Below are 15,448 nucleotides of genomic sequence, written 5' to 3' on the forward strand. Positions count from 1 at the left end.
AAGTTTCATTTTAACAGGAAGGGTGATATGTAGGAGGAGCTAAGGTGGGAGGAGTAAGGAGAAGAGGGGGAAGACAGGGAGGCAGATGTTCATGTATCTCCACCAGTCAAAGATAGTTGATATATCTAGGTTGGGTAGTGCGTTACACCTCTGATTGAACAATACCAAACTTATAAAGCCTATGGTTAACATTTTTAAAAAAATGTATAAATGCAAAAAGGAAAAGGGGGCATGGGATTGGGATTTTCTAAGGGGAGAATGGGGAAAGGGGATGGCATCTGAAGTCCAAATAAAATATCTAATAAAAAATGAAAACAAAAACAAAAACAAAAAAAATACAAACAACAGGAGACAGTTATGTACATATACACATACACATATACATCTGTTCATGAATCCGTAACCCCTCCCCACTCCCTGCCCTTCTCTTTACTAAAACACCCTTGGTCTGTGGATTTTAACTTTATTATTATTTACTTAAGAGCTAATGCCTGTTGATATTTGAATGGATATATCTCCTAAATGTGTACCTCATGAGTGACTGGACATTGTGATCTTAAAAAAGATCAGATAGAGTAGAAGATGGCATACAAACCTTGCTAGATGCTATGTGTCTAAGACTCCCACAATGCCTTGGTTTACACCATTGACATAGATATGGTGCTTGCCTCACTCCACCCCTCTGCAAAACTTATGTTCTAGTGCTAATGGTCCTAAAGAAATCCTAAGTGTATTGATAGAGCTGTGGTTCCTTCCCAAAATCTATCAAGAGAAAATGATGGCTCTGTGGGGAAGAAATCTCGCGGGTGGGGGGAGGGAGTCCGACAGCAGGGTCCCAGGGCGGTCTGACATCAGGATCCTGGGCAGACTTCCCATGCCGCCAGCCCAGGATCCCATATTGATACAGCCACAGCGGGCTGGCGGTGAGCGGCTCAACTTTCCAAAGGCTGGGAACATGGTGGTGGCAGATCAGGCGACACGTGGAGTCTGGTTTTCCAAAGCTTTTATTGTTCATGGCATGGTAAATGGACGTGGGTGGTACGTGCTTCCCCCGCCAAAAGCCAGGGGAGACCAATCTTATAGGGAAGGGAGAAAGGGGAGGGAATAACTTAATTAGCTATGCCCCTGGCCTTTTGATAATTCATTAATATTTAAATCTCTGGAGGTAGAGACTTGTTAATCACGCCCTCTACCTGTGTCCTAGGTGACTGAAGGTAACAGGTTAAACGGAGTTACCTAGTCCAAGGCCCAACATCCTACCCTCTTTTCTTTCATAAAAAGAGGGGAGGTTCTGTATCGTCTGTAGTCTGCAAGGTACAGTTTGATGAGAGATGTGGACCCTGTGGAGTAGTCTGGAATCTGGGAGCATGGGGAGATCAAACCCAGTGCTGTATCAAGGGGGCCTAGGAACAGAGCTGAACATCCTACCATCCCTCAAAGGGTCTCCGGGGTTCAAAGCTCATTCAACCAGGCTATGTCCAAACCATCTCTTCATGGCCCAACATCTCACCTTTTTTTAGTGAAAATTTGGATGAGGTGGTCAAAGAAAACACTATGTAGGCCAGAGGGTGTAGCATAACTAAGTCAAGGGTAATGGGAATTGAGGATAGGGTTTGGAAGGCAGGGGATCATTGAAACAATTAAATACAGATTGTATAGTTTGAGGGTAATGACATCTGATTAATCTAAATAGACATTATGTTTTCCTCACTAACATGTAACTTTAGCTATGTGACTTTGGCAAAAGAGTTCATTTGTAGCTGGAAGGTCTGGATCTGTCTTCTCTAGTGAGCATCTCTGGGTTCTGGCGTGCATCTCTGGAGGCTGGTGTGGGTCTCTGGATCTCAGCATGTTCTGGGGTCTTCAGTCAGATGAGATGACTGGAAGAAGGCAGCTTGGCAGGTTCCAGGAGGTGGCGCTGTCACTGGATCTCGGCGTGTCTCTGGAGTCTGCAGTCAGATGAGGTGACTGGGAAAGAGCAGCTTGGCATCTCAGGCAGGTTCCAGAGGATGGTGTCTGTTGGATCTGTGGGTATACCTGTAGGATAATCACAGTAGGGAAGCAGCATTTCTGGCAGGGAGATGTCTGTAGGCTGGATACTGAGCATTAAATTGCTTGGGAACAAGCACCTTATGGCCTGTCGTTAAGATCCTGGAAAAGCAAAGGTGGTTGAGGAAAGTTTAGTCTTGGAAGGTATCTTTGAGTCTGTTTTTGGATGGCTAAGGGAGAAAAACAATGTTAATTTTGTATCTGGGATTGGCAGCAACAGTTTGCCTGTAAAAGAAATTAGTTGTTAATTAAGACTCAAGAAATGGTGATCAGCACGTTGACTTAAACTGTGGAAGGAAATTAGATGGCTTTTAAACCTTGAAGAAATTATAAAGGTTTAAAAAATAATGTTGGACATATATCACGAATATTAGAGAGAAAAGGCAGCATTAAAATAAAAAAATAACAAAATTTTTGGTTGAAAAACACAAGCATTGTTGCTCTAGGTGTTCCTGTTAGGAAGAAGAGGAAACGTTTAAAAATTTTGGTTGAAAACAGGAACTGTTTGTTGCAGGTCCTCCTGTTGGGGAGAAGCAGTAATTGGCGGGTTTAGAAGCAGTGTGGGGAGGGGCCTAGCTCTGCATGTGCGGTGTCTGGGTGCTCTGGCAGAGAGGTTCTGCATTCCCGCTTTTCTTTTTCTTAGCTGGTAAAATTTAAATGTAGATAAAAGTAAAGGCCAACTTTGAAGAAAAGTTTAAGGCAAGCAAGAAGCATTAGGGAGGGCTAAGAGTCAGAAAGAGTGAGGAGTCTGTGTCTATGGGAAAGACACATGGAAGCTGGATTGGAGTCAGGCAGCTTTGAGAGAAACTGGCAGGCAGCAGTGGGGCAAAGGGTGCAGGCAGGATTTTAGATCCATTGCTTCAGGCAAGCTGGCTGAGCTAAGTAGCTTTAGTCAGCTGCAAATGACTGAGGGTGAGGGGAAGCATAGCTGGCTAAGAAAGACACAGGGCTGGGTGGCAAGCAGGGTTCTGCCCCATTGCTTCAGGCAAGCAGGCTAAGCCAAATAGCTGTAGCCAGTTGCATATGACAGGGTAGTAGGGAAAGAAGCTACCTGGCAGGGCGCTAGGGGCTAGAGTTTGGAGCTGGTGATCTTGAGAGAGAGAGAGAGAGAGAGAGAGAGAGAGAGAGAGAGAGAGAGAGAGAGAGAGGACGGTCTCAGCCCTCAGCCGAGAAGGAGTCTTAGAAAGAGGGTTACAGCAGGTGTTGTGGCTTGAAGGACAGATATTAGCTGTGGAGGAACCCCCTCTGTGGAGCTGGGGGGATGGGAAGAGTGAGGGGCTAAGAAGCCACAGCCATCTTGCCCTTGAGCTGGAGAACATGTGGGGAGAGAGACCTAGTTCTTTTGTATTACGCAGGGGTTAGGCTATAGCTAAGAATCAGAGAAAGAGAGAAGGGGTAGGGTGGACAGAGAGAGATGTTACTCACGGTTTTTGCAGTCACCAGCGGGGGGCGCTTGTGGAGCTGGCTCTGCGCACGTTGTCCATCACCTGTGGGAAACAGTGTAGGCCCATGCATGGGTGTAGGAGTGTGGATCTCTGTTGCTGGTCTGCTGGTCTGCTGGTCTGCACAGTCCTTTGTCAGAGATAGGGCTATTGTAGAGGAGCAGGGGCTAAGGAGGGCACTCACAGTGCGCAAGGCAGACTCTGCGGTAGGAGTCTCTCAGTGAGAAATCTCCCTTTTGGGCCCAAGCCTCGGCGGTGGGTGGGCACAGCAAAACGGGAGAATGTGGGGGTCACATGGCAGCAGATCCATGCTCCGAGATTGGCCTCCATCTGGGGTCTCGGAACTCCAGCAGAATGGAGGCGGGGAGAATGCGGGGTGTGCACGACTGAGAGAGGACCAAGAGACTTAGTGTCACATCTCACAAGAAGTATACTTGCTTAGCAGATTCAGCCAGGATGATTCTTGTAAACGCATGGGTGGTCGTGCCCCATGTTGGTGGCACCAGCTGTGGGGAAGAAATCTCACAGGCAGGGGGAGGGAGTCTGGCGGCAGGGTCCCAGGGCAGTCTGGCATCAGGATCCCAGGCAGACTTGCCACGCCTCCAGCAGAGGATCCCACATTGATACAGCCACCACAGGCTGGTGGTGAGCTGCTCAACTTTCCAAAGGCTGAGAACCTGGCTGTGGCAGATCAGGCAACACAGAGTCCGGTTTTCCAAAGCTTTTATTGTTCATGGCATGGTGAATGGACGTGGGTGGTACACTGTCTGTCTGTCTGTCTGTCTGTATGTATGTATGTATGTATCACTTCTCTGAAGGTAAAGATACATCTGGCTTCAGCCAATGCCACACTGTTTGGAGACGACCTTAATATGAATGGGAAACCAGTCAAGACTTTTGTGATAGAAACTCTATTAGCCATTTTTAGTTGTGGTTTTCATTTGTTAACCACACGAAGACACTAAACAGTTTAAGACAATCAAAACTTTATTTTATTCTTGTTTTTAAATTATTCCCGAGGTTTTTCCCATTGCCCAGGAAAATCCTATTTCAATGTCACTTGTCTATTGTGGCATTTTACAAATTAAGACAGAAGTCATTCTAATTTGGTTTCAAAATAATGAAATTCTTCAAACCAGGAAAAACAACAGTGCATGAACTACAAATGACTGAAACTTAAAACTAGTGGACCTGGTAGTAATTGTGTTAGCAATTTGGAAGAACAAGAATCCTAAAGTGACCTAAACAGAATAAAAGTAGAATGCTCCATGGTCTCCTCCCACCAGCTCTAAAGTGAGGGTACAATACTCGATTAGTGGCTTGGTCTGACCTGATGTTAGAAGGGAATTGCCAGTGAACTAGGATGTGCCCAGGTCAGACCTGTTGAAGCATGCGTTGATAGATCCAGGTCTGGACCCTGTCTATCTCATCTTCCAAAGCCTCTGCATACCTTTCAGGGTAGGCTGTGGGGTGAGTTTTAGCAATACTGGCAAAAAACTCCAAGACTTTCATTTTGGTGGTTTCGGCAAAGGCCCTGGGGCCCCAGAGGAACACATGGGTAGGAGGATCACTACTGGGCACCTGCCTGTATTCCAGGTACCCTTCCTGTACAAACTCCTCAGAGATGAGCTTCCTAGGGTCTTTATGTATGTAAGGATCCCTCCCACCACACAACCCTATGTTATTCAGTTTTTCCCAGATAATCTCCTCACTGACACAGTTTCCCTCCATGAAAATGACACCCAGTACCACTATGAGGAGGCCTGTCTTGGGCATACCCTGGACATCAGTCAGCATCCCATCATAGGTGATCCCCAGGGCAGTGACAAGGATGTAGGAGTGGACAGAGGCGTCCACTTCTACCATATCAATGCCAAAGACCAGCTTCAAGCACTCAGAGGCCTCACTAAAGATCAGAGGGTAGTACTCATCATACGCTCTACCAACACACTCCAGCATTTCTGCTTTGGTAGTGAATGCCTTCATTCGATATTTGCAAAGCAGAAATTCCACCAAGTCATACACCTTTATGTACTGTGCATGGTGCAACAAATATAGTGGATCTTCCAGCTCTTCTGATGGTTTGATGGAAGCTTCCTCAGATGGGCCATCAGGAATGGAGGCCAGTGCCACACAGGGAGAGGAAGCTCTCTGAGGACTCTGGGGAGGACTTGGTATTCCACCACCATACACCTGATGGGAGGTGGTGCTTGTTTCCTCCTCATCTCCTTCAGCCGTGGTAGCCTGGGCATTGGCTAACTCCTGTTGGGCCTGACCACTGTCTTGGAGGTTGCAGCACTGGGTGTTATGGGGCTCAGCCATTATCACTTTCCTTGGTAACAACAGGCAGGAAGGACAGTCTCCCAATCTAAGCAGGGAGGATACACAGGCCTGATGGAGAAAGGGGAGGGTGAGTAGATTTTTATCACAGACCATGTCCCACTGCCTTCAAAATGCCTTCATGTTTCTTGAAATCTCCTGAGTAGAGCCCTCTAGTGGGACAAGGCCTCTAAGCAATCCTAGAATCCTGAGAGCCTGAAACAGGAAGTGACCCAGCTGTTTGGAGTGCAGCCTGGTCACAGAGGAGATAAACTAGTGGATACCATTAGAATATTTGAGGCCAGGGAACTTGGAGTGTCTATTTTCTCAGTTGTTGGAACAATTGATTTATACTTGCAGGATGGGCATCCCTATCAGTTCTGAGGATACATAGTTTTGCTCTTCTACGGGAACTGAGGACACTATCTCAGAGGATGATTTTTTCTTATCTTCCACTTTGGAATCATTGTAAGAGATGCAGACAACATCACATACATGCTAACTTCTAGTTGGTACCTGAGTTCCCAAGCTTAAAAAGAAGGGAGAGAGGAATTGTGGGGTATAACGCTACTTAAGGTAAATGGTTTCTTGTGTGATCATTCTGGGCCCTCAAGTTTCTGTGTCAAGGGCTGGACACTGCCCTTATCCTGGCCTATAATAAACACTTCAGTGTTCACCTCTCTGGAAATTAATAAAAGTTATTAATAGAGCTGTATATGTGCCTACCCGTGTTCAGACTAAATTACAAGAGATGAGACAATTTAATGGTTTTCCTGTGTCCTGATGTGTCAGATGTCAGACCTGCCCAACACTCTCCTTGATCAGTGACCAGTACTATACTGCTTTGCCTGATGGTCTGAGGCAGGTTTCTTTGAACCAAGAGCCTATTACTGAGATACAGTGGGAAGAGGAATTGAGGTGAGGTAAATCATCTATGGTCTCTGATCTACCTCAGAGCTCACAGGAGGGCAGGTAGGGCACATTTCCCCTCTCGTATTGATGCAGGGCATCTTCGTCCTCACCTTCAGTCCTGACACTCCTGAGATCTTCCCTCTGATGGCTCCACTCAAATGCCTCTTCACCAGGTTTTTCAGCTCCTTGAGTCCAGTGACCTGAAAACAAGACAGGGTATATAGCAAGACATCTCCACCCAGTACTGCATGTGTGAGATATTTGACAAGTTTGTGTGGGACCTGTGAAAATCATACAATCTAGGACATACATCATCCCGGGACCCTTGATTTTAACTATGGATACCCACTCTGGTCAATTTGCACTCCTTCATGACACCTGAGAAATGGCACATCCCTTTTTATCTGAATGGGTTATCCTGGATTGTTCACATGGCTTGAGCTCATCTGGGGTGATATTGTGTTTTGTTAAGGCCACATGAGCTTTATTCAACTGACTTCATCCTGACACCTTCCTTTATGTGCAAATGACACAAGACCACATCTCGCTGAAGACTCCCACCTTCCTACCCAAGGTACAAGTAAGCATGCCATTTATTGCCTCTGAATGTTACCCTCAGAATATTATCAGGCATTACAGTGCCTATGTTCTGTACTGTGGACACATAGAGTCCCGAGAATACATGTCTGTGATATGGCTAATCCTGGGTCTTCTCTTTGTTGACTATAAGATATTCCTTCTGCCAACAGGACATCACCCCTGGGATCAAAGACTTCACCTCCTAGAGAAATATCAGAACAAATCAGGAAGCATAACAGAGACACAGTCACAATGCCCACGTAAACAGAAATATCCAGAAAAATATAAGTGAGGTGGCCAGGTTTTGTGGCATCCCTTGCTGTGGGTGGGTTTGTACATTTTTTCACATTTAGTTCTCACAATCATAACTGAAACTCACCTAGACTGCATACAAACCATGGACACCTCCTCTGGTAACCTTTATGTGGCTCCCTCTGCTGCTCTGATAATATCCTTCTGTAGATAGGCCCGCCGTCCTTGGAGAGGGGAGAGAAGGGATAATAAAGCATATCTGTATAACAGTGAGTGTCTTAAGGGCCACAAAGTTTATGAGAGCAAGTGAGAAAAAAAGTGTCAATGTTTGACTATGTAGTGTGCTGTCCCTAGTTAACCCTAGATTTTGCCTTGACTAGTGATGCATCCTACTCCTCTTTACCATGGACCTCAGAAAAATGTTCTGACCTTATATCTACTGAGGTCAAAGTAGACTACTCCACTTACGACTCCAAGGGTTCTTGCCATATCAGTTTGTGGGGCCTTGGCCCTCTGTTTTTCAATTGATCCAATAAGAAGTATGTAATTCTGAGTGCCATTGGAGGATAGAACCTTACTGCTATAAAAGCATCCCACCCAGTTAGGTAAGGATTTTGGTTCAAGCTACAGGACTCTTCAGTATAGCACACACCACAACAGTCAACACATATTATCTGTCGACTCACTGTACAGAAAGGATGCTCTGTATGCAATGTGGAATTCCATTAACTCTGATAGTAAGGCAGTCTACAAGCTCAAAAAAGAAAATGTTCTGTGTCCTGCAAGTCCTTACATATACATGTAGTGGTATGGCAGGTGTACTGGACCAAAAATAATGGTTCCTGTTTCTTTCAGGAGAGCCAGTCGTTACAACAGGATTGACTCAGGCTGTCTGCATTGTATAGGGCATCTGAACTGCTACCATCAGCTTACACTTGAGTCAGGAAGAGACCAAGTCCTGCCTCCTCCAGGAAGTTTTAAAAATGCCATCTATACTATAACCAAGGGCTGGAAACCAGACTGGGCAAACATCTGATTACTACAAGGGCCCAACTTTGTGTCTACTAGACAGCAGAGCTGAAGCTGCTTTATGTGGGGACCTTCTGTTATGAAAGGGGCTTTGTAGTCTACTGTACACTCACCTGGACCCTGAAAGCTTGTATCACCCCTCCCAGAACATGAAAGCTCTGTTATGACACCTCCCTAAGCACCTAGATGTAGGTATTGCAGAGAGGGATTCATTCCCTTAAGTGAGAACTGGAGCATTCTCTAACTTCCAGAAATCACACAAAATGTTTGGAGTCTTCCAAATGACCTCCTGCAGTTGGAGAAGCTCACTCCTACCAACCCAGAGGGTTTTGCTGCAAGCCTCTCAAAGGAATACAATGTTGCTTGATTATCTGGCCCTTTCTTTCTCTCTTGGATGAGGCTTCTGCAGCCAACTCACAGAGAACATGTTAACTGACAACATACTCCTCTCTGCAATCTTCCTAAAGGTCTCCTAGATAATGATTCCCAGGTAAAGGAAGGGAAGAGGCCCATTCCTCCAAATGGACCCACTGAACTACAACTTGGGTACCCTCTTGATCAGTATTTTTAACCCTTACTAATGCTGAGTATGTTTAATAGAGTTTCTCATGTGGTTGTCACCCACAACCATCAAATTATTTTGGTTGCTATTCCATAACTATACTTTTGCAACTGCTATGATTCATAATGTAAACATCTTCTATGCCGGGTATCTGATCTGAAACCCTAAAAGGGGTATGACCCAAAAGTTGACATCCACACTGGTAGCCTGCCAGGGGCCTTAGCAACAGACCCACAGGCAAGTTACAGAGCCTGAATGTGAAGCTACCACTTGGGCTGATGTAACTATTAAAAACTGTTTTTCTGTGTCTTTGATAGTGAGCACAGGCTGATTCCTGCATCTGGGGCCATGATTACTGCCCATTGATTATGTTACGTGGCCCTTTCTCTGAACTGCAGCTTCTATGGTCCACTCTCAGATCTAACTTCCTCCCTGAATGTAATGTAAACCTCCTTCTGGGAACTCCTTAAAAACACCTGTGTTCATGGTGCAAGAAGATGGACTCAGCAAGCAGCTCATGCCAAAATGCATGGCATACTCCATGCAATACTAACTGAAGGGTGAACTCTGCATTCCCATTGCACCTTATACCCTGATGGAGCCCTTTGGCCTCGTGTAAGCTGACACACACACACACACAAACACAACACAACACACACACACACACAAACCTGGCATTTCTGTCTTTCTACAAGGAGTATCACAAGATGATGCTGAGTCCTGGAACTCCCTATATGCAATCTGGAATCTTGGATACAGGTCCAGTCCCCACAGAACTGCCCCCATTTGGATTAAGTCCCTGAAATGATAGAAGGTAACTATGTTGTATGAGAATAACCATCTAGAAACCAGCTACCAACACACTCCCTTCTCCCATTTTTACTTTAAAATGATTGCTGATCCCTGGTTTCTGAAGTGGTGCCTATGCTCAGAGTCCTCACAGAGTGAAGACGATGAGGCTTATTTCATAAAAGGCCTGTGTTTGGTGGAGTTCACATTTGCCATCCTAGAGGCTGTGGGGTCACTCATCCCCAAGCAGAGGTTTTACAATACATTCCTGGGAACTCGTTTCACCCAGGATAGTATTCCAGCTCCTTCTCTCACAAAAGAACTTAAAATAGTGACTATCCTGACTCTTCAGGTATCATGGAGCAAGGATCTAGATCCTACCAGTGAGCTCTACTTGGAGCTATGCTAACAATAGGGGATGTCTCTTTCCCAAAGACAAAATCCTGGGCAGGAAGAGATATTTTCTCAGGGGAAATATGTGTGTCAAAAGTTTTGTTCTTTTCCCGAAATTCTTTCCTCAAGTGGCACAGTGAGGACTTGCAAAATGGCACCAAGTCCACAAAGTCACCTGATATAAAAGGCTGACCAATCACTCTATCTCAAAAATCAGCCCAGAAATTTCCTAAAAAAATTAGGACCTCACAAAACATTCCCAAATTGCCCATGTCACCAGGTAGAGATGGCTGTTGAGTGTGTCATTACCTAAAGTGAGCACTGAGGCAGGCTTGAAACTCACTGAACCTCACCAAATGGCCTTCAGGCTCCCAAGTCCTCCCACATGCAAACTGTCACCGAGGTTCTTTACACTAAGGAGGCTCCTGTTTCCTTCAGGATCCCAAAGGGATACAAACCTAATTAATTCTTTGAGCCTATGACTCCTGGATCCATCTTCAACCAGCCACTCCACGAGTTCACTCCACACTAAAACTGTCACCTGATCCTGCCTTTCTGGGAACCTGTAAAAGGATGCATAAAGACAGAGTCCAGGATGAAATGGGGTATGGGCTCATTCCCGCGAAGCTGCCCCTACTTGCTGAGGATATACCATGCATACGGTATTATCTGGGTCCCACTGACCCAACCCACCCTTCCACAGTCCACTCTCTGCTACTAGTTTGACACAGCCAACTGTTCCGTAGCTTTTCCCCATGCATGCTTCAAAATGGCAACTTTACGCAGTCTCTAGAATCGAGGAATAAGAACCTAGTTCCCCCCAGGTTACCCTACTGGGACCTAAGCAGGCTAAAGGAGGCGTCTGTATTATGTACAAACCTTCAATCCTGGTAGGTTTAGGGATGAACTCAAAATTCTTACCTCTACTGGCTCGGCTCCGCGACCTCCCTTCCAGATGGCTCACAAAATGGCGCTGAGTCCACAAAGTCACCGGAAATGAACGGCTGGCGAGGTGCTCTACATCACCCGTCAGCACACAGGTTCCTTTAACTTCAGGGACCTCACAAAACGTTCCGGAAGCCCCATGTCACCAGATATATGACTGTGGAGGGACTCACATGCCCAAGTCCTCACTGAGGCATGCCTTAAACCCGGAGAAGCACAACAACCAGTCCCCAGGCTGCCCACCAGTATGGACACTGGAAGCCAAGCTCTTTCCAGTAATGGGGCTCCTGTTTGATTCCTGATCCCAAGGCCATCAGGAAGTGGCTTAGTTGTCTGAGCCTGTGGGTCCGGGATCCAGCATAAAATATCCAGTCGTCAACTTTCAGTCAGAATGAAAATGTCACCTGATCTAGCATTTTGGGGAACCTCAGAAATGGTGCCTAAGGACAGAGTCCCAGATTAAATGTGGTAGGGGCTCATTCCCAGGAGGGTGCTCCTATACTTGGTGAGGTTATATCATTAATAATACCATATTATCTGGGTCACTCTGACCCAACCCATGCTTCCATAGTCCAGAATTAGCTACTAGTTTGATACAGCCAACTATTGTTCAGTTTTTCCTCACAAACTTTTTTGAAAAAAAAAAATATCAATATTAGATAGTCTCCAGAATTGGGAAGGAAGGAACTTATTGCCACGAGGTTATCACACTGGCAACTAGGCAGGCTGAAGGGATGAAGCTATATTATTTGGGGGAACATCAATCCTAAAAAGGTTTGAAGTGAACCCGGAATTCTTACTTCAACTGTCAGAACAAGGTGACCTCCATTCCAGGCTTCTAACATAATGCTGCCAACTTCACAACATCACCAGACACTAAAGGCTGGAGAGGAGCTCCATATCACATGTCATCACAGAGGATTCTTTAATCTCAGAAACCTAACAAAATGTCCCTGAGGCCCCCATGTCATGAGACATATATGTCTGGGTAAGGACTCATATGCACAGGTTAGCACTGAGGCTTGCATTAATCCCAAAGAACCCCAGTAAACCGACTTCAGACTCCTTTGTCCTCCTATATGGATAATGCAGCCCAGGCTCAATCTACTGAGTGGACAACTAGTTACTTCAGGAACCCTCTAGGATACATACCAAGCTTAATTGTCTGAGGCGGTAGATCCTCGATTCCCTTCTGAAAACCCACTCCCCTCCTTCTATCCAGACTAAAATGATCACATGAGACTGCACTTCTGGGAACCTCTGAAATGGTGCCTAAAGACAGAGTCCACTGAGAAGGAGCAGTGGTGGCTTCTTGCCACAACACCTGTCCTTTTTAGGTGCAGCTCACATTAGTAACTTTATATTATGTGCGATGCTCTCAAAAAGTCAGTGTGTCCATAGTTCACTCTCAGGTATTCTTTTCACTCAGCCACCTATTCTAGAGCTTTCCCTCAAGGAATGTTTGACAATGGAACCTATACATACATACTCTCTAGAAAGGAGAGGCAAGCAGCTCATTCCTACAGCTGAACTATTTGTTTCTCCACAGAGCCAAGGGATGAATCTGCAGGCTTTAGGTACTATTTATCATGGAAAGACTATTAACCAGTCAACTCTAATCTCTTAACTGGAATGAAAGGGCACTGTGTGGCGGTCTCTTGTTTAGAAAGTTCACAGAATTGCTCTCAATGGTCTAAGTCTCTGATGTGACAGAATATGGAGGAGCTCCTTTCTTAAGTTTATCACTGAGGCAGCCTATAGACTCCAGAACCATGTAAATTGGCTCTGTGTTCCCCAAGTCCCTAGATGAAGATACCAAAGCTTGGGCACAGTCTCATTCCCACTACCTCTATACCAAAATACTACCCAAATAGTCTACCTCTATTTGGTGCAGGATCATCCAAAGGACACTAAATAACTTGATTGTCTGGGCCTGTTCATCCAGAATCTGACTTCTACTCTAAAGTATCTTTAATGTAGTTCTATCTGGAATCTATTCCAAAGTTACATCTTGACTGTAAATGTCACATGCTCCCTCTTTGCCAAAAATTGTTAAGAGCACCTATTGTCAGAATCTCTGGAGTGGAAGTGCTATGTCCTCATTCCCAAGTAATAGTCTTTCTTTGGTGTAAACCACAGCCCTGCCCTGTTTTCTGTTATCTTCTGGACCTTTCTGTAGACCAGAGCACCCACACTCTGCTCTCAGTTCCTACCTCACCCTGCAAACAGTCAAGGCCCTTTTCCATTTCCCGAATGTATAAAGAAAGCAGGGAGGGTGTCCTGTGTTTACTCCCCAGGATTGGAGGGCTAAAGGCTCACAGACCCATTCCTCCACGTTGAGCCTTATGTTCCTTTGTTTCTCACAGGAGTTTATCTGTAGTGTTTGGGGTCCCTCTGTGGTACTTCAGATATGAATCTACAGGTCTGACTATCTGTGTCTCTGGAAATCATGAAAATTTCCCCTTCACTAGAGTTAAGGGAAAATTGACTAGACCTAGGGAAAGGTCATGGGTAGGTTTGGTAATAAACTGACATCAGAGGTGCCACTGTATCCTTTGGGATTCTTCCCTCTGCATCTGAGCTCCTTTGAGTATGAAAATAGGACCTGGGAATTTTACAACACAGTTAACGGCTTCTCCAAATTTGGGGGTATGTATGAAACTGTGTATTTGAGGATCATTTATGTTATTTGATCCTAGAAAATGTAGAGCAGAGCTAGATTAGTTAATATAGTTCTTTCTAGATTGACATTTTTGTACACTCTAAGTTTTATGCCGATATCCTAATAAGAATCAATATAATTTAAGCACACACACACAAACACACACACAAACACACACACACACACACACACACACACACACACACACACACACACACACACACACACAAAGGCTTCTTGGATTTAGCTGATGTTCTTGTTGAGAAATCAATCTAAGGTCAGTCTAGTAAGCCAAGGAAACCTGGGTGAGTGTACAGACTGAATCAATTCTGAGTGAGCCTGTATTGGTTGACAAGGTGACAGTCATATCTTGGATTCTAGTTCCTCAGACACACAGACTGATGATAACAGACAAATACTTCTTTTATATCAAGTAAAAATTTGTCCATGTGTATAAAAACAGACCACTACTGCTTCCTCTTCCAAGAGGACTGCAACCTGAGACTGATCATCAAATAACATCCAGGAGGATGCGTGAAAGATAGTTCTAATTCATCAGAGTAAAAATATCCCACATATCCAAGATTTTCTGTACATTTGTCTGTGTCTCTATTTTTTTATTCACATGCCAGTCATGATCTAGGAACCAAGCTGTGGTGGCTACAGTGGATATATTATACTAATATAAAAATTGAACATGTAATCAATATTTTAATACAGTGTGGTCAGAAATTAAACCATGAAAAAAAACATAAGCTAACATTTGTTCATTCCAGAGGAATTGTTACTAAGTGTGTAGCAATCCCTTAATTCATGTAGGTGTTTTGTTTTGTAACAGGAACCTGATTATTTCTTTGTATTCAGAGAAGTGTTCCTCTTCCTCTTCTTGACTCTCTTCCTCTCCTTCCTCCTTCACTGACTCAACTTAGAGATATGGCTGATAGGGCATCTTTAATGATGGAACTGAAAGTGTGGCACACAGACCTCAGGTACCCATATCTGAGGTACCCTGTGGAGATGCTGGGTGTGGTGCATGGGAGGTCTCCTCTGCCAGAAGGCCATGGTCTTGGTCAACAATGCCCTATCCTGATGGCACCCTGATCCATTGTGCACCTTATATTTGTTACCATGTGAACAGGGGTTGGCCATGCCAGCCAGTGCAGTCAATTCCTCTATGGTCAATATACTTACTGGCAGGACTTGAGCAGTTTCAGCTAGGGCTTATTGGATCCCAAGCAGTAGCTGTTCTCCTACAGGGGCCAGAGCAGGTGGTGACAGTGTCTTCAGATGCAGGAGGAACCACACTCCGTAGTGCTGCCATTCCCACCTGCACTAGCCAGGGTGATGGAGCCAGGGCAGGTTTTAGAACTAGTGAACTCCTGATAACCACACAGTCAAGACAAAATAAAGAACCCCAGGACAGAGCATGAGGGGAAGATGGGAGCAGCAGCAAAGGCAGCTTCTGGAGAGAAGTCTTAAACCTAGTTATTTCTGACCCATTATCACAAGTAAAAT

General features: G+C 45.1%; 1 pseudogene; it reads right to left on the reverse strand.

Annotated features, from left to right (window-relative positions):
• Positions 1–4,760: 4,760 nt before the first annotated feature.
• Positions 4,761–5,848, reverse strand: LOC117695214 (melanoma-associated antigen 10-like; annotated as a pseudogene).
• Positions 5,849–15,448: the final 9,600 nt, after the last annotated feature.

This window comes from Arvicanthis niloticus, chromosome X (genome assembly GCF_011762505.2).
Source record: "Arvicanthis niloticus isolate mArvNil1 chromosome X, mArvNil1.pat.X, whole genome shotgun sequence".
Classification (NCBI taxonomy): domain Eukaryota; kingdom Metazoa; phylum Chordata; class Mammalia; order Rodentia; family Muridae; genus Arvicanthis; species Arvicanthis niloticus.